The sequence below is a fragment of the Melopsittacus undulatus genome, chromosome 4 (genome assembly GCF_012275295.1).
Source record: "Melopsittacus undulatus isolate bMelUnd1 chromosome 4, bMelUnd1.mat.Z, whole genome shotgun sequence".
Taxonomy (NCBI): Eukaryota; Metazoa; Chordata; class Aves; order Psittaciformes; family Psittaculidae; genus Melopsittacus; species Melopsittacus undulatus.
Genome location: NC_047530.1, coordinates 74,038,121 through 74,062,950, shown reverse-complemented (window position 1 = coordinate 74,062,950; position 24,830 = coordinate 74,038,121). Strand labels below are relative to the sequence as shown.

The 24,830-nt window shown below is 40.3% G+C and overlaps 1 protein-coding gene across 6 annotated transcripts in view; it reads left to right on the top strand.

Moving 5' to 3' along the window:
• Positions 1-24,830, top strand: part of LYPD6 (LY6/PLAUR domain containing 6) — a 53,099-nt gene that overhangs the window by 9,427 nt on the left and 18,842 nt on the right. For 2 of the 6 annotated variants that reach the window (XM_005154034.3, XM_031053312.2), the window contains exons 1-2: positions 6,490-6,608; positions 6,959-7,210. The exons of 1 other annotated variant lie outside the window; for it this stretch is intronic. The gene's annotated coding sequence lies outside the window, so the exon portion shown is untranslated. Of the gene's footprint in view, positions 1-6,489; positions 6,609-6,671; positions 7,211-18,050; positions 18,090-18,491; positions 18,511-24,830 lie in introns of those variants that run through there. 3 more of the 6 variants (XM_031053313.2, XM_031053315.2, XM_031053316.2) reach the window with 3 other exon arrangements.

The following is a 24,830-nucleotide window of genomic DNA, read 5'->3' as shown; positions in this document are numbered from 1 at the left end:
GTAATCAAGCAAATGCAATGAATCTGATTTTCTTGCCCAATCTCAGCAAATACTGCATTTTGCTTTCTATCTTTTCCCTGTCTCTTGGTTGCAGATAGCATTTATCTTTACCAGGCAGGTTACTGAGGGAATTAACGTTTACTTGTGCCATACTGGGGAAGAGTGACACTGCTATATCCCACTACTGACCTCAGGAATAATGGGAGGCTTAATTAATTGCATTTTGTGCCATGCTTTGACAGACCCAAATCAAAGGCATGGCAGGTATAGCAACTATTATTATGTTGATGGTAAATGAATTTTAATGTTGTAATACTGGAATGCGAGGCATAAGGAGGAAAAATGGCAAGAAGTTGTTTTCTGGGGTGGTTAAAATTGTCAGAAAAATTACTAGGAAGTCTCTTTGCAAATATGGCTGAGTACAGACATGTGTGTTTGCATTTTCACACAGGTCTGAGAGAAAGAGTTAATGGAGTACAGAGCTATCAGGTTCATTTCCAATTTTCCACTAGGCTGTAATGAAATGCCACAATGCCTCAAACCAAACCTCTCATTAGTCTCCTTATTAGTTTTCACTCTAGTAAATAAAATAATGGTGCTACTAGCAGTTAATAATAGGCAATCAGGATCTCTTTCATGCCTGTCACTTTTCTCCCTGCTCTTACAAAAAAAAAAAACAAACCCTGTGTGTGTGAGAAAAAACCAAAATTAACCCCTTTTTAGTTCTACTGACTCTCTTTCCCTGCACCCCCCTTTTATTTTCATCCTTTATATCATGGTTCTGTGCTTTTTTTATGGCTGCCACCGATCCAGCAGTACACTTTCTGTGAAGCATCCTTCTCTGTCTGAGAGGCTCTTGACTAAGTTTCTGCAGTTGATACCCAGCTCTGTAATTCTCTTCCTGGCACAGAGATGCCTCCAGCCAAAACCTGGCAGCAAAGGAAAAACACACCTTAAGTCATTTGTTGAAATATTGTACTTGATGCTTACAACGGGCAGGCTGAAACAGTAGTTTATAAATTGTGAAGCACATTGTTAAAACATGCCACACGCGTTTACTGCTTCTGCTAGGAAATAGAGTTATGTACCTGCATAACAGTGTTTTGGAGGTTGGTGCATGGCCCGAGCTTCTGTCTTGTTCCTTACTGACTTGGCCACTTTTTTATGGCCTAAAACCTTAGACATTGATTTTGGGCACGTCCATGCTTCTGCTGTGGCACAGAGCCCTGCATTGGCTAATTGATCTATTCTTGTCAGTCAAATGATAGTAGGTCCTTGAGGATATAGGGATTTCCCTTGTCACCTAACCTTGGATTGTCTTAAATCTTCCATTCCCCTTCCCCACGTATTTATTTCTCCATGTTCTGTTATACCCTTGCCCGTGAAGCTTTCCTACTTTTTCCCTCCACCTTTCCTATAGGTGCCTATCTTTCTGTAAGCCCTACCTTATCCTTTCCAATAATTTTTTTATTTGAGGTATTAAGGTTTTTTCTTATACTAGATAGGTGTTATATGTTGTTCTGTTAAGCTGTGCTTTCTCAAAGGAATGTCCAAAAGGAATTGTATTTGAGAGTTACCAGGGTAAGTTAAGGGATACTGAACTGGTATGAAATCCTATTCTTTTTGAGATTGCTTTGGTGATTAGGGTATAAGACTGGATACAGTTAAAACAAATAATTGATCAGTTTTTACTCTTTTCAAGTGATCCAGGCAGTCTAAAGTTAAATGAAGGATTCAAGAATGCTCTGTATGTCCTGTTCTTCATAAAATGTTGTTACTTAATACTGTGTTCCCAATTTTACCACTGGAAAGTAATTTCCAAATGCTAGAGACCAGTAACTCCATAAATACTTACCTCAATTCTCTTTGTAGAATTAGAAAATTCAGTATTGCTGCTATTGCAGAAAGGCACCCATTTAGACTGCTCATTCAGTCTTCCATCTCTGAGTATCTGTTGAATATTATGAAATGTTGTTAATTATATCACTAATTCCCTATGAAACAAAGGACTGTTGTCCTTTGCTTAACATTTGCATTATGATTATAAAACAACGGTAGTTTGGAATATGTCACCAAGGTATTGTCCTTGAATCTACCACCAAATAAGACAATTTGGTAGAATCTTGTCAGCAACTGAACTTGAAGCTTTAAAGCTCAATACATTCAATTGTGTTCCTTTGATGTGACATCTAATATCCTTTCACTGATTTTGAACTTTTTCCTGCTGAGACTGATGGTTTGGAGTTGTGCTTTCTGGGGTCAGCACACAAACACCACAGTTCCCTGAGGTTTGTAGGAATCAGAAGATAGGTGAAGGTTTGGATAGCCTCTTTGTATCAAGACTCTCTCCTATATCTCTGAAGATATGAAGATTCTGTTCCAACCAACAAGCAAAATGATCATTATAGCATATCCAGACTTGAGATATGTGTAAGCACCATCATGTTTCACCATTTCCTTGTAGTCTTTTTGCCCCAGATGGTGAACAGCCAGGAGAAGAGGGGCTGGTAGGCCTGCTTGGTGGTATTAACTGTGTGAGCATCTCTGCTATGTCCTGGCTTTTGTACAGCCTGATCATGGATGCCCAACTCTAATTCCACCAAGCCTAAAGGTTAATGATTTACACTTCCTCTTCCAAAACCTTGGCCTTAATCAGGAGGTTATAGAAAACAGACAGTGTGCTTTCTGGGAGCTGTCTGCTACTGCAGTAACTGAGATGTCCTTTCAAAACCATCAAATTCTGGGTGTGCTTGGCAAATATATAAAGGTGACTAAAACTGGCAGAAAGCTTTTTAAAAAGGGTATAGCAAAACTTAATTTAGACAGATATGTTATCTCTGATGCTGGTAGTGGAGAACTATAAATAGTAATAATGAGGTACACTTACTAGGAAAGGTACTGTTCTGAGCTACAGATGCAAAGAAGTTCAGCCTTGTGCCTCAACTAGATTAGGTCATGATGGGCACAGAAATTATAGTAGTCCCAGTTTAGTTATTTTCCTACTGTTTATGGAGAATCTGAGGAATCCAATCTAACAGTGTTAGCACACTGCTGCTTGTACAAGCTATATGCAGCTAAAGAAATGGCTTTCATGTTCCCCAGCTGTGAAGTGATCATTCATACCATTGCAAACAAGTGGATGAATAAAATGCATTGAATGTTGGCACAGAAACCAAGAGCTGTACTGAAGATACTGTTAAATAGTAATGTGTTTTCATGCCTGACCAATTAGGAAGTGTCTGAAGATATATGAAAATTTAAATCTATTTTTACACAAGTGCACAAAAGCAGAGTCATAGCACAGAAGCTCCTCAAAAGCCCCCAACCATGTCTGAAGGAGCAGATGTCACTCGTTCATTCACCATAAGAACAAAACTAGGATTTGCCATCAACAGAGCTAGTGTTGCCAGCTGGTTTTGTCCACAATTGTTAATTCTTCCATGTAATCTTTTAAACTAATGAATTAATAATAGCTATTAATAGCTGGCCTTTGATGCTTCAGGATTCCCTAATTTAACTTGGTGTGAGGCACCATAGCACTTACTTGGACCTTTGTGGTTAATTACTGCTCATGAACCTGCCTTAAATATCATGTCAGTGCTCAGACTCTCAAAGGGGTGCAGATGATACTTGCCTGTAGTGAGCAGTCCTCCTTAGGAGAAGAAATAAATGTCTTTCACAGTAAATTACCTAGCTTTTTATGGTTAACATAAATTATTTCTTTAATCCTCAAGTCTGTATGGGACTCTTAAAATGCTTTATGATTTATTTAATAACTTAAATAATTTTACAAGTTATTTTAATTATGGTTTTATGTACAACATTTCCAGGCTCTTTGAAATAACTCTATACTTGCATATACAATCAGGTAGATACATCTTCTAACAAATACTAATGGAGGGAGTTGGCATAAATTGATTCCTTTAAACCCTTCTCAATTAGAATTTTTGACTTCATAATCTCCCTACAGAAACACAAGGCTTTTGTAACCTTCATGAGACTTACAGCCCTTATAATCCTGATACTGTTGCTGGATTTCTTGCCTGTCCTTTTAAACTTTACATCTTCAAGATGCAGCCTCATAACCTTGCTGCTTGTTTTGTCTTCCCTTCGGTAAGCTCCTTGTCTCCATTGTTAGGATGGATGGGATGATTCACAACCACTGAAAGCTCCAGCCAGATTACTCTCTTCCTAGTAATGGTATTTGTAGGAATAAATATGAAAATAATTACTTACATAATATTCTGTGTATCAGGCTAGGTTTTTTTTCTTTCTGAGGCTTGATCTTTGAGCTGAGATAGGAACACTGTCCCAGTGTCCCAGAATCACTGTCCGCCTTATATTAGCAATGCTCACTGTTCCACTCTTCTAACCTTGTTTTCTCATTAGCTCCCCTGAAAAGGAGATTTCTTTTTTTACCCACTTATTTTTGGGGGTAAGGCTGGCTATCATCTCGATCCATAGAGGACCATTGAATGCTTGGTCTGCTGCACCCAGTTTTACAGCCACCACCTGATACAATCTGTGAACCAAGGAGTAAAGGTCATCAGATGCCTTTCCTTGGTCCAAGCAATGCCCTGTGTCCAATGGGGGATGCCATAGCTGCCTTCTTGCATGAGCTTTCTGGCTCCTGTCATCTCCATCCAAGCACTGCCAGCTCAGCACCAATGTCTGCCTCCACACCCAGCCTCGACTAAGGTCTTATGCCCAGAGCTGGCATATGCCTTTCAAATCACCTGCCTAAGCAGTTCATCAGCCAGAAATACGCAGTTGCTCTGGTTCTGCAGCATGGCAAGGAAGGAGATCTTGTCCTACTCACACAAAGGTTTGTTCCTCAGTCCCCTAAAGGCTTTCCTGTACCTCTTTATTGCCTTTTCTTTCTCAGTCACTTCTTCAAGTCCTCCTTCAGCCTGTATCTGACTTGTGGGATACAGTGGTCTGCCTAAGGAGGGTCTGCCCTTGATCCTGGGTCTCAGTGATCCATTACATAGTATTTTTCATGCAAAACCCTAAGGAAACTTTAAAATTAATGTTTATACTATAGTAATCCTAAGAGGAAAACACAGACGTCAGCAAGATGCTGTGTAGGTAAGTTATAAGCAGATAATTCACAGAATTGCAGAACAGTTTGAGTTGGAAGGGACCGTAAAGACAACCTATTTCCAGCCCCCTTACCACAGGCAGGGACACTTTCCACTAGACCAGGTTGCTCCAGGCCCCATCCAACCTGGCCTTCAACACTGTCAGGGATGGGGCAGCCACAGCTTCTCTGGGCAACCTGTGCCAGGGCCTCACCACTCTCACAGGGAAGAACCTCTTCCTAATATCTAATCTAAGCCCTGCCCTCTGTCAGTTCAAAGCTAATTCTTTTTCTCCTATCCATACAGGCCCTTGTAAAAAGCCCCTCTCCAGCTTTCTTCTTGGCCCCTTTAGGCACTGGCAGCTGCTCTAATATCTTCCCAGAGCCTTCTCTTCTCCAGGCTGAACAAGCCCAACTTTCTCAGTCCTGTCTCCATAGGAGAGATACTCCAGTATTTTCATGGCCTCCTCTGGACTTGTTCCAACAGTTCCATGTCTTTCTTATGTTGGGGGCCCACGCAATTGGATGCAGTACTGCAGGTGGAGCTTAAAAGGAGCAGAGTGGGAGAATCAGTTCAGTTCAAGGACTGGGCTTGACTTTGCAGCCTTTCCAGTGAGTGTGCAATGGTTATAGCAATAGAGCAACTCTTAAAAAAATAAATTAGACATAGGAGCGCACTTGTAGCAGTGCTCAAAACCTAGAGAACAAAAACATCTTTGGCTGTGCTGTAGATCTGTTTGAGTGAACTTATGTTTTGTCGATGATATTCCCATAAACTTTGCAAAAGGAAAAGAGGAAATAGGAGCAGCATGGAACAGGAAAGACCAGTGGTGTCATGCCAGGCTCCTCCTGGATCCCCTGCCCTGATTTGTGTGTGGGGAGTGCAGGATGGGAGCGGGAGACAGGTTGTGTAGCTTCTCCCATCAGCAAGAGCATTCCTGGCTTGATTAGCAGCTTTCAACTGGCAGCCTGTGCTGCTTTAATACTAATGCTTTTTTTATGAATTGTTGTTTAGTCTGTTTTGAATGTTTCTGCATGACTAATGAATGTACCAAAATGAATTAAACTGTGTTGTTAAACTTTACGGTAGTATGCAAACAATAGGCTGGAAGTCTCAGCTCCTCTTCAATATTTTATCTAAACTTTGTGTTCTCAGGAACAAGGCATTACTTGTTATCTAAAATCCACTTAACTGAGCTAAAATGTGATGTCATGCTTCTCTAAATACGCATAGGTATTTATGTTCAGCCTGTTGAGAAACAGACTTGAATATAGTGAGATATACTCAATTACGTTCTTTTAATGATAACAGAACCCACTTAAAATTGGCAGGAGATCAAAACCTACAGCCTCATATATGGGGTTTTGCTTGAGTAAAGCATTCTGTAACATTATGCTGGGGAAAACCGGCATGATTCATCACTGGAAAGACACTCCCAGCTGGAGCAGATAGTTAGAAATCACTCGCTATTGACCCTTGTGAAGAGCGGTGTCAGCCCCTCCGAGCGGAAAAGCTGCTGAGAAGAAGGTAACCCTGCAGCCGGGGTGTTTGTATTTCATATTTGAATAGTGCTGGTGCGGCGCTTGGTTTGCTTTTCACTGTGGAGGGCAGAGCTGTGCCACACTACAATTCCTCCCCCCTTTTGGCTGCTAATGCCCTGTGCTTCTGAATTTATGCTTTATTGTCCATAGATAATTTTCTTTTTCTCTCTGAAACAAAGATTTTTCTAAGAGAGTAGAATAACAGCATACGTGTTTGATATGTGTCTGTCTATGCTTGAAATAATCCAACATCTAATTTTTAATGAAGCATGAAAGAAAGCTAGAGCTCAGCACAATCCGTGCCCAGTGAAGATCCTAATCTTCCCTTTCCAACAGCGGAGAGCTGAAGCGGGCACATCTGTTCCATGACCGAGCAGCGTGGCTGCCGCTGGCCCCGGGAGGGAGGTGCACTGAGCCGGCAGCCCGAGGTCCCTCTGCTGGGCGATGGGAACCGGGCAGTGGTAGAAGGCAGCGACCGGCCGGGGAGCGCAGCCGGGGGGACGGGCCTGGAGTCCCCCAGCTGCTGGCTCTGCTGAGGGTGTGATGGAAACCCCCTGAACGACAAGCCAGGAAAGACTTGCTGCAAAGGTACACATCTCTCTATATATATTCTACAAAATCTCTTCTTTCTAACTTTTTTCTCTATTACAGAAAAAAAAGTGATTTTCTTGTCTGAAAGTCACATGCCATTAGGAAAACACACTGTGTTTTGAAAGGGAAACCTGAACATTTCCCGTTCATTTAGCTATCTGTTGCATTATTTCAGTATTGAGTATGGCTTAGTCACTTTGATAAAGGAGCAGAACTGGACCCTGTCTTTGCTGGGGGAGCCTTGGGGGGAATCCGGTGAGCCCCTCCTGCCACCTGTTTTGGGGTGAGAACACCACCACATCTTTCCCCCTCACCCCCCCCCCCCCCCCCCCCCCCCCAGCAGACTCATTTATTATGGAGGGTTTGCTTGGGTGCAGAGCCGCAGGAGCGGTTGTCTGGGTGCTTTTTGAAAGGTTGGGGTGATGGAGCGGGCAATACATGGTTGTCTGTCTGCTCCTGCCCTGCTCCTCAGTGGGGATGTTTGGGTTTGGCAGCAGAATGTGGGTGTGATTAGTTTTTTTTTATTCATATTTTTGAGAGACTGCTTATGAATATGTAGTTCTTTATACATTGTTTTCCAAGTAGAAGCAAATGAAATCACTATCTGTGTTGTGAGTCTGGGAAAGAGAACAGCATTGCTGGTGCAAAAGAGTTGCCCACTCTTCCTTGTTACTTAAAAAAATCCACTGTGTAAATAATTAATTTCTTATGCAAACAGTTGTTTCCAATCGCAGCTAGTGCAGGATCTCTTTTCTGCTAAAGTACCCTTCCTTTGGAGGGAATATTAACAGTTTCTTAGTTAAAATTACATTTCATAGCTCATGTGATGGAAATCACTGCATCACTTTCCGCTACAAGACCAAGCGGTATAATTCTTTTGTATCTCCGCCTGATTTCTTTTATAGTTTACTTGGTAATGGATATTGACATGTAAGGGAGCCTGCTCAAATTGTGGGACTACCTGCAGCAGTATCTGTTGTGTGTTATACTGGACACTGTTAGGTGTGTATTTGTTGACTTTTTTAGCATCGGAAGCCCAGGCTGCACCAAAGGTCTGTGAATTGTCTTTCTTGCCTGTATGAGATTCACTGTAAGTCCATGCCAGAGCACAGGGCTGATCATTATTGTAGATTGTGAACTTTCCATGGGTAGAACTGACACAGCATACATATTCTGTCTCTCAAAAAATCCCAAACCAGCCAAAACCCCAAAAACCCTGAACAAACCCAAACCAACAAAAAAACAACCCAAGCCCCCATGTGTTGCTTTGGAGAGCTTGTTCTGTGGAAATTAGCAGTAAATAACAAAGATCTCAGTGTGAACTGGGTGGAGATCCCCAGTGTGACTGTTAACATACCTTTAAAGTGACCTTTGTTGATTTTACTTTTTATTGCTGCGGAAACCCTATTTTGCACAGAGATAGGACTATCTGGATGCACCAGAGCTCAGGACAGTGGTGCCGGGAGCTCAGACTGGCTCCTGCATCCAGCTCCAGCTTCGTGTCTGCAGAGCCCCAAAGGATTTCAGACCTGCACATGTGGTTTTCTGGCATGGAAATGTAATGGTGCCATCTGCTCTGTAACAAGTGCATAAAGAAAGTTAACTGAAATAAAAACATAGATATTTCCCCTTTAGTAAGCAATGAGCTTGTGGGCTCCACGCATTGGTGTAGAGAGCAGGTGTCAGGCAAGGTTTCTTTACTAGATCTGTGTTTGCTTTACTGTGGAACAAGGTAAAAATAAATCATTGGTGAGGCGCTTATGTGTGATAATAATGGTGATTTAGCTTATTAGGACTACTCAGATAAAATGATTCCCAGCACTTAACTGATAAGTTATGCAAACACGGAGGACAGGCTTTTAATCAGGCTGGTCCTTGGGTCTAACTCTGGGAGGTGCTAACATGGAGGAAATCTGACCCTTTGGGTTTTCACTGGATTTTTTTTAGGCCAGTACTCACATAAAAACATATGAAAATTCATCCTGATGATTTTACAGTAGAAGAATGTTCGCTGTAAATATAAAACTTTATTTATGTGTCATTGATCTGCTTGTTTAATTATGTGGCATTTGTGTGACTGATCTTGAGTCTGATTTCCTCTTCTGCTCTGGTGTAAAACGTAATGTATAAGTTACAATGTCATTTGGAAATAGAATAAATTAAATTGTTTGTTTTGCTCATGGGTAGGACTGGGGTTTTCCAAAGAAAAAAAGATTCATCCTTTGATTTGTCCAGGCTTCCCACTACTATTGGAAATTAGATTGATCAGCAAGTATAGGGGATTAAGGAGTGCTAAAATAACTGTTGTACATCCTTCAAAATGTTATTTATTCATGTATGAAGCTGACTGCAGTAAGCTATAACCCCCACCCCTTCCTTTTTCTTGCTTTCACGTTGTACCTAATGTCTATCAAGTTGATGCAATGGATAGGCAGAACAACTCATAAGGGTCAAGTGATACAACAGCCAAGCTTGGGTGATGGTGAACTCTCCAGGAGAGACCAAAGTATGTACTGGTGCAGCTGATGGTTTGAATTGATAAAGCTCAGTAAGATGTATTTATTTAAAATGAACTCATTTGCCTTGAAAACAAACTCTTGTTTCAATCCTAGGGTGGCTGATACAGTCCCTGGGTAAAACATGGCATATCTTGATTGCTGATAGGTATCTTCCTTTTGTAAGAAGATATTTACCAAGAATACCACAGGGTAGGCATTAAGGTAGAATTGTCAGTACTTCTTTGGTGCACTATAGTTTATTTTTTCTTGGTGAGGAAGCACATGAGCACAAATGTATCCCATGTTGGTGTTTTTTTTGGGGGGGGGTGCGGTAGGTTTTTTTTTTGTTTTTAATTATTTTGGATTCTATGATTTTTTTGGGGAGGACAGGTTAGTTCAGAGGAGGAAACTGCTTGTTGGAAAGCCTTCTTTCTCTTATAAAGTGAATAACTGTTCATAGTTTTCCTCGTTGCCATGTATTAAAATAGCTGTAGTAGACCTTAGAGGCCCGTTTTTGTCCTTTGAGTTCTTTGTTTTGTGGTGTGACCTACTCAGAGAGTAGAGCATTTCTTATCCCTCAGTCGCCATATGTTCGCAGCAATGATCATTGTTTTCCATAAGTATCTGTATTAGTTCTGTTGTGCATACACTGTACTTTATAGTTTCTGATGTAGTTTTTATAAAGAGCTGTCATGGAAATTGTGAGGGTTTACAGCAGGGATGTATGGACATAGGCAGGACTGCTTCATCACAGGCTGTATATCACTCTTAGCTGCTTAAATAATATTTGCATTGGTATACCAAATAAAATCTCAGTTTATCATTTGGCATTTGTTAAAAAAGGGAAAAGTTCTCTATAAATGATGCTGTCATTTGAGTGTTACACAGCTCTGTGCCTACGTGATCCCCAGTTCAGACCCTTCTTCAGTGCTGCAGGGTGTGATTCAGTCTGAATCCACAATATTACTATTTATTTGGCTCACAGCAGTGCCAAGGCATGTGTTAAGACTGAGTCTCAGAAGAGATGCTGCAGATGCACACAGCAGGAGCAGCCCCCCATGCCAGGACTTTACTTTGCTTTAATACTCAGAAAATTCTCTATGGAAACCTCGAATTCAGCTATTAGAGTGTACTTCTGATGAGGACATAAAATATCCTGCGTGCTCATCCATCGGCATGTATTTCTGAGTAAGCTGTTGTGGGGGCTTGCCTGGCTTTAAAGAAACAGCTAAATACGCTATATAAACTGCTAAACCTGGTAGGCAGGGATGAGAGGAATAGAGTCAATTATAATTAGAAGTTTTATTGTCATTTTTCCTTTTTTATGTGTTCATATAATATATAAAATTCCTCTTGCATTCTATTTAAATTCTGGAGCTTTCATCTGACCTTTCATTCTCTTCCTATACAACTGCCTTTCCTGTAATAGAATAACATAAATTACTGTCATCGAATTCTGCCTGCAATTACTTTGTATCAGTCAACCTACTGCTTTTGTGTGTATCTGCTTTCATCTCATTAGCTGTTGTACAGACGAATTATGACTTGTAGGTAGTTGACTGACTAGCTGTTGGATGATTCCTTTGAGTACAGAAGGTATTTGGCTGGCAAAATGTTGATGTAGTTATTTCAGCATTAGGCAGGTTACAAAATGTTTGGGGTTTGCACTGACATGGAGTTTCCATACTAAGGCCTACGCTGTGCAAATATGTAAACGGATTAACAGAGCAGATTATTTGGATTCAGAAATTGGTTTATAGTGCAGTGAATGATATAATTCTGGAAACTGGAAGTCATGCAAACGGGGTATTTTCGTAGTGATTTGTATTCAGGAATGCTGAAGGCTCATAACCTTGCCTAATTTTGAGCTTATTGGATATAGCTATTAAGTGCCTCAGGGCAATTAAAAAAATTCCTTAAAAAAACCCACAACCTCTTTCAGTGAGTTTTATGAACTGCTGGTGTGTTAGTGGGGGGTTTAAATTACTGTTTATTTGTATAGTTATTTTAGCCCTCCAACTCAAATAGTTGGAAACTGCTAACTCCAGTCCCCATTCCCTTGCACTGTTATCATTCCTTTATTCATGCAGAGATTTTCAGATGCAGTCACTTTGCAGTGTGAGTCCATGCTATTTTCCAGCATTCATGCTGAATCACAGTCTTGGTGACTGCAGCTTGTGCTTTTATGCCATGGTATTCACATTATTGTTATGGAAATATTTTTTTCTTTTTTAAATTATAATAAAGTATAAATAAATAATGTCTATCTACAGCTGTGCTTTGGAAGAGAAAGTAAAGCTATAGCATAAAGATACATATTCATGTATATATATATGATCAAGACAAAATATTCTTCACTTAAGCCACTGGACTTCTGTTTGCTAGCTCCAAGATTTTGTGTGCATATTTTCATTTGTTTGTTATTTCATATTGATGTGGGTAACTTTTTAAGTAAATTAAGTAGATTGAGTTAGGTTACTATTTCAGATGTTATTTTTGAATAATCGAATAAAACCCAGTTTGGGTAATTGTGTGAATAGCCATTTTCCCAAAATAGCACTGATGTGAGTGGAAACAATAGCTTGTGTCTCCAGAATAATGGAAGTCCTTGATAAAATTTTAGCATCTTAACATATCACTCCAAACTGAATGCTAAAGTCATACGGTCTCATGGGTTTCCACTGACCAAAGTAGCAGCAGTTTAATTCCAGCATCCCAAATAAATGTGAACCTTTTCAACTGGCAAATTCTGGTGAGTTCATGCACTTTATTTGAATGTTATAAGCACAAACAGTATCTGCCGAGGAGTTAGTTGATACATTGTGATTTAACTATTTCTCGTGCACATTGGAAGGGATGAAACATGCAATGGTTGTGTTTGTCTTGGAAGGGTTTCCCTAAATTATAGCAATGCTCACTTAGTTTGAGTTGATTGGCAGGATAATCAGTTTTAGTTCTGATGTGCATGGGCGGTTGATTCAGATTTGATTCATATATATTTTATAAATACCTTTCTTGTATTTGCTTGAGTGTTGTCACGTAAGGTCTGTGACACTTCTGTAGGTCTAAATACATGAAATACAACAGACTACCTGAATTTTCGTAAACTAGGCAAACCTTCAGGTAAAGATGGCTTTGACAGGAGCATTAGTGGGTTTTCATGACCAATTTGCTAATGTTATTGTGGTATTTCATATGCTTAAATATTTAATGGAGTTTAAGATGTTTTTACATATTTTTACTACAGCTATTGAGCTGTTGATTTTTTGATGCTAGTGATTAAAGGCATTCCCAAACTTTTCTGGCCTTAAATATTTAACCAAGAGAGCTTGTTTTTCTGGGATTCTTGTGTTAATATAATAGTCTAAAGCTAAAGCAGTACAGGGCTGGATTTTGCAGAAATCCCTATTAGTTTTAGAGCACAGTTTCTAGACAAACATTTGAGGCTAAACTGCTGAGGAAGCAGATGCCAGCCTGTAGATACTAAGAGTTAATATCTCTTGAGATGTGTTCATTTTCTTAAGGAGCTTCCAGCCCACAGCAAGGCTTTTCATCAGCGAGAACAGAGGAGCTGGTGAAGTTGGTGGCCAGTGTCTTTGGTCACAGTGTTGAGTGGCGCTGGAGAAGTGGGTGAGTGTAGGGTAGGGATACATGTTTTGGAGCCAACCTTAAATACTGAACTTGAACCCTGCATCACTGGGATAACGGCTGTTACTTTGGGTAGGTTTACATGGCTTCCAAACAAATTAATTTGGTGGGTAATAATAGTGGTGCTTCAGAGCATCCAAGAGAGTCAACAACAAAGAGTGGCTTGGGGGAAGTGAAAACTGTGATTCCCCCCAGCACAAGAAAAGACTGAGTGTACTTGTCCTCCTTCTTTTACCTTGTGTCTCTGCTGAATGATGAGTGTGTGTGCATGCATATATATACACGTGTGTGTATATGTATTGTATATATGTATGTGTACATATATAATTTGTTGGTTTCCATATATAAGTATGTATTTGTTGGTATTTGAGATTTTAAATTTGTATTATCAGCATCAGGAAAGCAGCTAAGTATGAAAGTTTCATTGCTATTAAGTTGTTTTCAACAAGAGTTTAGCTTGTGTAAACTGTGCACTACTATAACATATTATAAGGTACAGAGGGGTTTGTGGTTTGAAAATGTTTTAATAATTCATAATATAGTTTTCTTTTTCCCACATAAAAGAAGTTGAAACAGCTTCTACCTCAGTATACCTTTGTTCTAGATCTCATATTCAAGCGGTAAAAAGGGAAAAAAACTTTCTCATTGTATTTTGTTCTCATGAGTATTTTTCTGTGGTACTGCTTTACTGAGCAAATTTCAGTTGAGGCAGCCAAGAGAACTGTTAAACAAAGATGTATCTGCTTAACAAAGGTAGACCTTTATATACACTAAAATATTTTATCTGGAAATAACATCTGGTGTTATTTTGTTTGGTGTTCAGACAACAACTTTTGTTGCTTGTTTTTAAAAGCTCTGGCTTTCTGGAACTGATGAAACAGAAACCTTTGAGTATGACCCAGTTTGACAGCAAACTAGCTGGTGGTGTGCCTTGCTCTGAGCAGACCATGAGACTCATGTCTGATGAAGCCCTCTCTCTTACAGCTTTTCCTCTTATGCTGGTTTGTGGTTTGCAATTCATTATTTTCCCCCATGATCGGGGCACCTAAATTTTTTCTCTTTCATTCTCTGTTGGGTTTGGGTGTTGTTTGTTCTGGGGGGAGTGGTAGTTGTTTCTTTGGTTTGGGTTTGTTTTTCTTTTGTCCAATAACGTACTAATAAAAGCTGCAATATTTCCTTAACTAAGGCACTTGAAAGAATGTTTCAGTATGTGTGTTCACTAATTTCTCAGCCTCTACCTTCATGTCCAGCCTGCCCAAATGTCACCAATGGCACAGAGTATTGCTTTGGTTGGGGAAGGGAGCAGAAAGGTACACAATTGCCTGTGCTCTGGTATTGATAGCAAAATCCTCCTTTCCCTAGGAAATCATGGTGAAGGTAGGATCAGAAGAAGTAGGATAAAAAAGGGACAAAGAAGTAGTAACACAGGCTGAATCAGGTTGCTTTTTTACTCATCTCCAGTGAAAGGGTACAGAAATGCTGGGGTCACCATTGGGTGACCCACTTCACTGACTGTTAGTGGGAGTCACAGTGAGAAACCCTCACATATGGGTCTGGATGTTGTTTAGCTCACCATGAGAGTCTGACATCATTAAAACTTTTTAGCACTTCCAATAATAGAAATATATTTATTTCTGAGCTGGATCTTAAATGCCTTTTAGTTGATGTGATTCAAACTAATCCACTAAGAGCTTGATCATCTGCCAGCCGCTAGAGTTGGGCCAAAGCTCTGTAAATTAATGAGCTCAGGGTGATTAGTACAGGTTTTGGTGCATTGGACCATGCACCAAATTGGTGCCATGCAAGGTATATGTCTGTCACTTTATTTCCTTTAAAATTCTTATGCTTTGAGGATGTTTTCCTGGTTTGACAGTCAAAATAAACATGAAGGGCTCTGTCTGGTGCCAGTAAATGAAAATTATATTATAGTTCCAAAAAAGTAGAATCAATGTTATAACCACTGCTATGTTACAGAGACACTTACTGCTGAGATAATCCTAATCCAATCTCGGGTGAAGACCACTGTGTATTTAGCAGGTTTGTATCTGGTATCCATTCACAGGACATGTTATGGGAAGAGGTTAAGTCTTGCAGCAACAGTTCTGCATGGCTTGTATGAAGCTGTGGAAGCTACATAGAGCTTCTGTGGACATCAGGTTCATCTTGCTGATTAACTGTTGGCTGGTAGTGGGTCAAGGAGAGGAAATGAGCCATTGCAAAGTCTAGTGACGGCTTAAGCACACATGTTATCTGTAGGTTTTTTTTAAAAACATGGTAACTTCTGGTAGAATGTAGCTGGCTTTGTAGGCAGAAAAGACTCTTGTATTTCATGAGCTTTCAGACAGCTTCAGATGATGGAAGAATGATGTGTGATGGATATCCAGATTCACTCTGGCAGTTGACAGAGGGTCCAATTACAGTTTAATGGATTTGGCAGCGGAAGCTCACATTTCTGAGGCCAGTCCCATACCTGCCTGCTGGCTTACATCAAACATTTTCAGCAATAGGGAGCACTTCCAAGCCATTTTGGCTCAGTTTTGTCCAGTTTGATCTAGAATACTTGATAACTGTGTTGATGCCAGTCTTTGTCTTCATTCTGTTTTATTCTGATTAGCATTCATACTATAAAATCAATTTTCCAGACCTTTACAATCCTCTTTCCACAGATGTCTGAAAACGGTTTACATTTGTTGGATATCATGAGCTTTCTTGAGGGAGGATTATTTTCAAGGTGATTTGCCTTGAAATGATTGCATGTGCTGTCAGCAGCTGTCAAGAGCATGTGGCAGGGCTGGACCACCAGTTAGCAGTCTTAGCTAGATCTCTCTAAGCACCATTCACTTGCTGGATTTTTTGCATTATTCTCAAGCATTTCAAGTGAGAGTTTAATATGTGCTTGTTATTTTCAATTCCAATTGAATCTGTGTCAGTTAACTGTGTCAGTTAACTTGTTAGTTCTGTTAAAGCTGGTTCATTATTTAAGAGTGAGGCTGTAGCTGTTGTCACCAGTGGGGCACCAAGTCTCCTTGTGCTTCTGGGAAGTTTAAGTATCTTTATTTTGCCAGTCTTTATGCCCCATCTCCTGGGGTTTGGGTCCATCTGGTTGGACTCCTTGAACATGGGACACATTTGTGGTCCATGCATGACTGTGCATACAGCAGCTGTCTTGTGCTGCTGGGTGGCTGGAAGAGCAGTTGGGTTCTGTTGAAGTATAGTAAAGTCACATCCCATGGACAGACCTTGCAAGGCATGAGAATTGACTGCATAATACAGCATTTTGTGTCATTTGAAATTTTCGGTCCTTTGACACTTATAACTAAGCACTGAGATTGTTTAAATATCTTTGACCATTATTCACTATTGTTGCTGAGCCCAGCTCAGGCTGTGTGAGCTAAACCTATTGATCCCCACCATTCATGGGTGGCATCTTCCACGGCTGGGGCATGGGCGCATTTTGGGTGCATTTGTGTAGCTGATAAAGCTAAGCAGTCATTTGCCTTAGTGTGAGTTGTAACATCTGCTTTGCAAATTCTCTCCAATTCTGACCCATAATCATACTTTTGACTTAATTGTGGTTAAAACTGCCAGGTGTCTACAGCTATCAGGACTGGCAGGCAGTAGTGTTAAATTAAGTTCTAAATGATTCCTCATAATTAAAAATAAACAGTAACTCCTCTGTCTCCAGCTGGGGTTTGAGGTTACATCTTCTACCCCATGCTCTATACTCCATGTCTGGGAAATGAGCAGCAGGGCAGGAATGTCCTGGGGTGGGCAGATCCAAGCTGGTGGTTTGTTGCCTGCAGCTGTTTTGAAGTCTCTCTCTGACTTAAATATAGCCACATTATGTAAAATCCCACACTGTATTTTTGTTCTGTGTGTGTAGAAGCTGATAGCGTGATAAGATGGTAGCTGTGCCTTGAGTTGGACATATATATTTCTATTAGCCTTGAGGGTAGTGTTGGAAAAATGCTCTTTTGTTTCCATTTTAGCACAGGAAGCTCATTTTGGCTTCATTTAATATCACTGCTCAAACTGGCGGGGAATCAGAAATGTAGTTACATGACATCATATCTCTGGCACAGCAGCATGGCTTGGAGCTTCAGAGAAACCAGCCCCCCTGATAATAAATCAAAAATTGAAACATTTCTGCAGTCTGTCATAACAAGAGAAGGTTGCATGGCACATTTTTACTATTTCTCTTTTGCTTCCAGAAGAGACACAGTTTTCTGAACTGTTAGAGTGACCTGGATACTGGTGCATATAAACAAGCACAGGGGGTGAAGTTACAGGCTTTGTGTTCTGGGGATGTGTGACTGTGCTTTCCTCCTCTGCTGCTGTTGGGACTCAAAATCCACATACTCTTCCAGTGCAGTGCCTCCACTTTGGCCTGGGGTTTGCTGATATATGGCAGAACTGTACTTTGAGGATTACACATTATTCTGGTTACACTAAGAGATATTAAATCTATGCTGGCAGAGTTCTTCTTGTGTAAAGTTGATTTTATTTTTATTTTTATTTATATTTTATTTGTATAGCTGAGAGAATACAAAGCAAAGACTTATACCACTGTCTGGTGAATAATTTTCATGTCTACAGTGTGCAAAGTTTTAGGATTTATAGTGAATGAGTCTGGAAGAAACAAGTCACTTGTGGAGCAATGAGACCTTTCCTGCTTTCCTGTTAGTCACATAGCGGAGAAGGCATGGGTGTGCACAGAGAGCAAATATAAGGTAAACTCTATAAACTTCTGTCCACTGTTTTTTGTCTTTATTTCTCTAACCTTTTTATCTTTTTTTTTTTTTTTGCTTGTTTTTGGTTTAGGTTTTTTTTTGGGGGGGTATTTTTTGGGTTTTTTCTTTTTTTTCATCTCTTCTGGAGTGTGCATAGAGCAATGGGTGTCAGGAGGAGTCGGGTCTGGTGCCCATTTTCCTTGTAAACAAAGCTGTAGCAGAAAGAGCAGACACCTGATCAGACCTGGAAACCTGTTTTCTAATTAATTCCTGATGCTTCTCACGCTGCTGTATAACTTTATAAGGAGTTCAGAGAGATACAGTTCCCCTGGTTTGGGAGGCTTGGTTACTGCACACCTTATCCTGCCACATCTCGGCAGGCCTGGATTTCTTCGGTTACCTGTCCCTTCTCTGCAGAAAGGTATATTTTATAAAGTGCTTGCTGTATTGTGAGGGGGTTTTATGCTGCAGGGGAGGGACCTGGCTGATTGTGAGTGAGAGTGGGATGGTTTCCTGGTGCCTGACTCCATGGCATGAGGCGCTAGCACAGCACTGCTACTCCAGTGCTCAGCACAGAACTCCAGTGCTTGGGTGAGTCTTGGTATGAGCAAACTCTTTTTGTTATGCATTTGTAATTGTGATGCTCAGATTATCAGTGGCTGCAATTACAGGCTTACATGTAAAGGTACCGTTGCTGTAGGAGGGGCAGGTCTGGGTAGGTGCCGCAGCTCTTTGCAGGAGCTTGGCTGTGCTGGCATTGGTCTTCACCCAGCCTTTGCAGAAGGATGCTCATCTTGTCATGACCACTTATCAGAAGTATAGAAACATGAGAGACTGCTCTATTTACATCTTCAGATAAGCAGTATTTTATATACATATATTTTTTATGATAATTTACGGAGAATAGTTACTGGAAATGGGATCTACCAGATAAGGAGTCATGGATAACAAACTCCTTCTCACATGAAAAAAGAAGGAAACAAATAGAAAAGGAGAGCAGGGATGGGTTGACTCTTCAAAAATTATATGAAAATATTGAAGATACTAAAGGAAAACATTTTCTGGTCATGGATCTCTTGTCTCTTTGGAGGCAGCACATGTTGGGATGAATGGGCAGGCAATGGTGAACCTCGTTGGCTTGGGACTGCTTTTTCTAGCTTCTGTGGTCCATGCCTAGGATTATAGTAGGTAATTACTGCAAGCAGCAACTCTGTCTTTGTTTCTGAGTATCACCAGGACTGATTTAACTTATAAGTTGGGTGGAAATGGTTAGCATCTGGAGCTTGCAGAAAGGTTCTCAGTGCTGTAATTTCCCTGCAGTGCTGCAGAAACTGGAGGCCATAATGGATTTATAGTGCTTTTTGCTCCATGATATAGTCTCACTTTCTGTAATACATTTTAAATGTCTTTCTTTCATTGGTGGTTTGACATATTGACAGCTAATGCATGTCTTACTTCAAAAGAGGACAGAAATGTCATCGGGTGTTTTTAGAACCCAAAGTGGATTTAAGCACATAGGTAGTTTTTTAGCCAGTGACTTGTGACATAACTAGACGTTTTGGAAATCGAATCAGTCTTTCAGTTGCAAAATGTGTATCTGTTGGTGACTATTGTGTTTATGATCATAGATGTTGTCCAAAAGGTCATCATTCCCATTTAAGAATCTTGGCCTGATTAACTTTTCATGAGGTCTCAATTACATCTAAAAGAGAAATTAAGTAAAATAGTATCATAAAAAGCAATTTGGAATTCTTCTCATCAGGCATATTCTCAGGTATCCTTCAGGACCTGAAGGTCTGATTTTTTTAATTTTCAACCTATTAGCTATAATTAGCCTTTCTGTCAACTTTAGAGAGTGAACTTCTATCTTACTTTAGTGTAGGCTGATTTAATTGTTTTAGCAGGCTTTTAATAATCTGTAAAATCTTTCAAATAAGCAGTTCTTACTAGTGCCTGACTTACTGTCTGGGCTTCTTTATGCTTGTTTGGTTTTTCTTTCTTTCCAAATAATAATGTGTTGTGCTGCCAGCTATGTATCTTGCACAACAGTACTGTCTCTGCTGACCCATGGGTAATGCTTTGTTATTGCAAAGGAGCCTTCAGCCTTTTGGGGGTGGTTTCTTAAATGCTCAGGGAGATCTTTGCTAGGAAATATACTAGTGCATAAGTTGGAAAGCAAAACTGTACAAAGTTTCAGTCCATTTTTTAAAATAAAGTGGTGGTATTTTTGTCTTGAATATTCCTCTGTTGTGGAAAAAATATAGCAGTGTCATGGCTAGGATTGTGAAGTGTCTTTGCTAGAAGCCTGTTTTGTCCCAGGGCTGGAGGAAGAGGTGCCCCCTCAGGGTCATTGTTTATAGTGGTATATGCTTACTGTCAGCATTGGAAGTAATTGTCAGAAAACATCAATTTTAGAGAAATTAGTAGATGAAGAGCAGTGTATTTTCAAGTCAGATCTATATTTCACTGATCAGACACAGATTTCTTGACAAGTTTTGGGGGTAGGACTGAGGGTGAAGATCAGGTCTAATGAAAACCAGTAAATCATGGTCTTAGAGAAGTGAAAATGTCAGTGGTGACATAATGAAAGCTATATATCGTGGCCTGTGGAATGCCAGATGATTCATGTGTGAAAATTAAGCAACTAGATAAATGGGGGGGGCACACATTCTGAAAACTATGTCTCCTTTTAGTATGTTCTGTAGGTGAGCATTTAAGTCTGATGAGTTGGAGCATGATTTTGAGGTATTCTTCAGCTATGCTGGAGATAACATCTCTTACCTGGCAGACAGTTGAATTACAGATGATACTCCATAAACACTCTGTACCTTGGGAAAGTGGACTTTCTAATGCCAAGATGATGAGGCATTTGGATCCAGCAACAGGCGCAGCAGATGAAGAGATAAATGAAGGAGCAGAGGAGTTTGAAGTGAAGGTTGATCTCTGGGAGGTGAGGGTTTTAGTGGAGCAAATGGAAGATGGAGCAGGAGGATGTCTGCCTTAGCGCTCAGTTACTGATATCAATTGTGCTATTTAATATCATATATAATATTTGCCATCTGGTGAATTAATGATATTAAAGCATCTTAACTGAATGAAATGGACAGTGACAGAGATTACAGTGCATGGAAAGGTGGCCAATGGAAGGTGTTAGGGCAAATGCATGAGACATCAAGGTGTGGGGCTGGTTACAGCTGAAGGCAAAGGGGAGATGAGAATGTCAAAATCCCACAGGGGCTGCCTGATGACCCTGATGGGTGCTTGCCCCATCTAAGCTTATCTGAGGGACAAGACTGAAGGAGTTACAACTCCTTCATTGCAGAGATGTTCTAGGGTGGAGATTTACTTCAAAATTATTTTGTGAAGTTTAAAGCTTGGATAATACAGAGTAGGGGTTGTTTTGATTTGTGTGCTGGAGATTGGTAGAATTGCCAAGCAATATATGACCCAATGTGACAGCTGCAAAATGATTTGCGGAGGGGCATGCTTCAGTTTACCCCCCATGAGAGAAGTCAAGTGAACCCATACCTGTTTGTCCAGGTGTGTCTGTGTGTGAGCAGGACTACAGAGGCAGGAGAGCAGACCCATTAGTTTCTGTGGTTTCCTCCTTTTCTTGTGGGTTGAAGTGTGAGGAGGTGTGGTAATATTGTTCAGTGACTGTGGTTTTCTCTCCATCATGGACAACCCAATCTCTCTACACTTTCAGCTCCCGTTCCTTTTCTCTGCTGATCTCAGGCAATGACCAGCCCTTGTCCTGGCTCCTAGGCTCTTCCTTTAGTGCTTCTCCCTCCTGATTTCTGTTTGCTCTGCTTTTATTACCAGAACCAGAGTTTATCTGTTATGATGGTAGTGGTCCCCTGACTCTCAGGATCCAGCCCACTGAATCTTCCTATAAGGTCCCCAGTGACCTCCTGCCCCACTTTCCTCTTAGCCCTTTTTTATGTGGCTTTATTCATGTACACGTCATTTCTGCCATGAAACCAAACAAATGTGTGAATATAATATTATTTTGGGAACATAGCAGCTAGCCAGGCACTGTAACTTCAGGGAGATTCACTTTTTCTGTCTTTGTGCACTGTTGTTTGAAACTTACCATGAATCAACACAGTAAATAATTGATGAGCTCCAGGTAATTATTTCTGGTGAGGTAAAGTAACAACTGGGAAAAAAATAACCATGAAACAATCAAACAAACAAACAAACTCCAAACCAACAAAGCCCAACAAAAAATCCTTTCTGACATTGCTTACAGATGAATAGATCTGGTTTTGTGAGAAATCCAGGAGGATGAGGGCCTGGTTTTGTGCTTGTGGTGATTCTAGTGCAAGTGTTTACTTCTGTGCAGTATCTTGATTTACAGTTATTTAAAAAGAGCAAATATGAATACACATATGAGCTTTATGACATGTTAGCAGACAATCAATGATCCAGAATGTCCTCCTGGTTAACTGTGCCCTGTAACAGTATTTTTGATGAGAATATTGTGTTATGTGCATACCCTTGCTTATGCAATTTGTACACAGTAAAATGGAGGAATGAGTGACAGTGATTAGCTACAAGTGAAATGTAGGCAGGGTCAAAGCTTGTATGAAGCTGAATGAAAATTGAAATGCTCAAGGAAACTGGTACAAGGGGGAATGAATACATCTCTGCCTTAGTCCTGGTGCTTTCTGTCTACAGTTAACTCGCTTTACAAGTAGTTGCCTCCAAACTGAACTCTGAACAGCAACGTGTTTCAGATCACTTTAGCTTCAGAAGGATGAATTCAAGCTAGCATTAATTTGTCTATTCAGTGGACAGTGTATGCCAAGCTGCAGCAGACTGCGCAGCTTTGGCAGACTCTGTTTGAGTCAGGTTGCAGGGTGACTGTTTTGTCCATCTATAAATTGTAATGCCATTAACAAATGTAGGTGACTATTGCAGAGACACTTTCTGTAGAAGCAAAGGGTAAAGATCTTTATGTAGGAAGGCACATGTAAAACTTCTATCGGGACCCAATGGTGCAGTGTTGGAAGCTTGAAACAGTCAGAGTAGTGGTGGCTAAAATGAGAATGGTATTTTATAGCTTCCTGTCATGATGGAGAAGATTATTGTCTTTTAATTGGTGCTTTCCCCCCCCCTCCCCCCAACCAACAACTTATAAAAATGAAGCCATTAAATAACTTTTTCTGGGAGGACAAGTGCCAAATAATTAACTGGCCATTGAATACAAATAACACTTGCAAGTCTTACGGGGCATGGGGGGGGGGGGGTGTTTGTTTGGGGTTATGGTGGGTTGGATATTTTTGGCAGGGGGTGTTTGGTGGTTTTTTGTTTTTGTTTTTAAAGCTGTTGAAAATTAAATGTGTTAATGATGGTAGTGTTTGTTTACTCCATTAATTAAGCAGACAGCTGGAAGAACACTAATTGGTCAGTTCTAATTTGGGTTTCTTTTATGTGACTTTGATGATATATAGCTTTTCTAATGTTTATACCAAATAAAATATGCATTAAATTCAGATGTATGTCAGTGGAGTAACCCTGAGTAAAGCTTTACAAGCAAAGCATTTCAATTTCAGTACCACATGGTAGAAAACATGAAATCAGATTAATTTTACTCTTTTAATGTGACTGATTATGGACATTTTTGCAAAGAAAGATTTCCTCCAAAGTTTGTTGTAGTCCTTGTGGAGTGAAGGCTGGCAGTGCATATAATGAAACAGTGCAGGAGAAGAGTCTTCTTTTGATTCACAGAACCAGTTTTGCATGTCACCTCTGACTCTGCTAGATGTGGATGTACATAAACATGAGCTACTTTTTTCTATCAAGAGAAAATGAGAATGAAATACATACTTTAAAGGATCACTAAGCAAGGCTCAGGTCATTGTTCATTAAACTTTGTGTAGGTGCCAAAATCATATAGCTGGGAATGGCCAGCCCATTCCCAATTATTTCTCTGAGGGTTAGCTGCCGACATCTGTGTGTCATCTTCTGCAGCCTCGTTTGAGATGTCCTCTTTGGAAATGAGCAACAGCAAACCTGTTATCCTCATATGTGTCCTCTCCCTTTGTGGCTTGCCTGTATTTTTGATGCCTTGTGTCAATGGGAATTCACATGTGGGTTGGGAAATAAAAAATAGCATGAACTCTGTATGAACTGCCAGGGGAGCAGAGACATTCTGCAACCTAGTCTATGTGTGTCTGGGGCTGAAACAATACCACCTGGTGTTCATTAACTACCATATAAATATGTTAAATTGTTTTTGGGGAGAAAACATGGACATGGCATGACAGTGTGAATAGACAAAGCAAAGGAGTTCATAAATATCTTGTCTATTGTGAGGAACCAATAGCCCAATTCAGTTTCCATTGACTTTGGTGACAAAACTCTCTTCAGTGGGGAGAAAGCTCAAGTTTTGAATTAATTCATAATAATAAAATCTCATTCAATACAAAACATCGTGTATTCAGGGCTGATCTCTGAACTTCTACAGAGCCCTCTTTGGGTTGATGCTGAGCAGTCTGTGACTCTGTGCCTAATCTAGCATGTCAAATGTGTGGGGTGATGTCCGAGAAGAACTGTCACAAATCACTCTGGAGAGCTGAGGGGGAAGGCATCGGGAGAGTGAGGACACAATGGTGCAGATTGATGTATGGTTTTATTAAAGCACAGTTTGTTGCATGACAGACAAGCAATTTAGCTCACTCTTTAATGTCTTCATTGGTGTTTAATACAAAAAGTTTCTTGTTGTCAATATTTCTG